This window comes from Echinops telfairi, unplaced genomic scaffold (assembly GCF_000313985.2).
Source record: "Echinops telfairi isolate 266 unplaced genomic scaffold, ASM31398v2 ScPeMD7_7471;HRSCAF=8509, whole genome shotgun sequence".
In the NCBI taxonomy this organism is placed as follows: domain Eukaryota; kingdom Metazoa; phylum Chordata; class Mammalia; order Afrosoricida; family Tenrecidae; genus Echinops; species Echinops telfairi.
In genome coordinates, this window is record NW_022111375.1 from 425808 (window position 1) to 427530 (window position 1723).

Here is a 1723-nt window from a genome sequence, read left to right on the forward strand (position 1 = left end):
TGGAATAAATTAAGCAAGCACGTGGTTCCTTGACCCGTGGAGCTCCCATAGCCTGCCGCCATCACGAACCTTTATCTAAGACGTTCCTTGATGGTTACAATGTTCGTGTAGAAATTTACTTTTCACTTTCCTCTAGGAGCGCCATGTCCACTCTAACCATGGGTCTGCCCAGAAAAGCAGGGTAAAGCTCTGATCACAGTGCAGATGGGGTTCATCCTGGGCCACTGTCGGGCAGCAACACAAACGGTTTTTTAATGGCCAGACCCTGGGTGGACCAGATGCTTTGGTAGCATCGTGGTTAAGCACTGGGCTGTTAACTGCCAAGTCAGCAGTTCTCAAACTCCAGCCACTCCAGGGGCCTCTCTACTCCCATGAAGAGTTATATCCAGTCTCAGAAACTCACAGGGCCAGTTCTCTCCCATCCTGTAGTCTTGCTGTGAGACGGCACGGGCACCCTGGGGTGAGTTTGGTTTTTTGGAAAATCCTTCCTGGAGGGAAGTACATTTGAATCAAGGAGAAAAAAGGCTCTTTGGGGTTCTGGACAGAAACGTCACCCAGACCTAAGCTTTTCAGACGTGTTAGCCACTTGTTAGCCAATGCAGGAGACATCAAATCCTCTTTAATATTACACGTGAATGGTGGCCAGTATCTCTTCGTTAACTGTCCTGGAAACAGCTTGTTGTCCTCTACACAGTCCTCTCCACATTGCTCGTCAATACATTGCTTGTCAATCATTGCGACATTCTGAAACAGCATAATATGACCTCGTCTTTCTTTGTTGACACCGGTCTCTTTCTTTCTGCCTAATTTCATTTTGGTTTTCCTCTTGCGAACTGCAATTACTTGCTTAGTCTCTGGAAACCTAAAGAATGGGGAAAGCTTATCCTGTCAGCAAAGCATGGTGCAGTTAATGGAGAGCCACACCCGGCCCTTCCTGTTTGCCGAGAACTCGGAATCCCCTGTGGATAAAGATCAGCCTAACAGCCAGGGGAGATATGTCAGGTGAGTGTGATTTTTACACCAGAGAAAAATGCCGCAGAAGACAGTGCTAAGGTTGACCGGCATTAAGATACCCACAGATGTGCTCGCAGCAATTGAATCCACTGCCGACTGGATTTGACCCAATTGTGAAAACCTTTGGCGTCTCCCTCAAAGATGGCGCCGTGTCACACCCCTTTGAATAAGTGTCACTTTCCACCGTCCTACAGAAAACCTAACCTCTTGTAGAGATCCCCAGTTTCAGGAGCCTGATTGGTCAGTCTCGATTTAAAATCATGCACCCGCTGAATATTCATTGCGGTAAACACTTTCACTAATGGGAGTCATGTCGGATATCCGGATATCCGATTCCCATTTCACTTAACCGACAACTGTCACAGGAAAGAAAGCAGTAGAAATGGTAGCATATCTCCCTTGTGACTCCATGCAGGCAGCATTAAGTAAAAACGCCTCGCAGGTGCAATAAGGACAAATTCATTTCTAACATTGCGCTGCTTATTTATCGCAGAACTCGTGCCGTCGACAATTCCCGTGACGGTCATGAGAGACACCCGTATGGAAACCACAATTGACCGGGTTCTCAGGAGCTGGGTGTGCAATTAAGGAAACGAAAGTGGACAAAATAGGCGGGGTCCAGGGTCTCATGTCCGATGTGGGAATAAGGGAGTTAAGTTTATTTAGCAGGGAATTTAAATAGTAGGGAGGTGTGTAAGCTTCCTCCAGG

At 47.2% G+C, this 1723-nt stretch overlaps 1 long non-coding RNA gene across 1 annotated transcript in view; it reads right to left on the reverse strand.

Annotated features, from left to right (window-relative positions):
- Positions 1–389: 389 nt before the first annotated feature.
- Positions 390–1723, reverse strand: part of LOC123521150 — a 7603-nt gene continuing 6269 nt past the window's right edge. Inside the window, exon 3 of the long non-coding RNA XR_006679624.1 lies at positions 390–862. This is a non-coding gene — a long non-coding RNA (uncharacterized LOC123521150). The remainder of the gene's footprint in view (positions 863–1723) is intronic.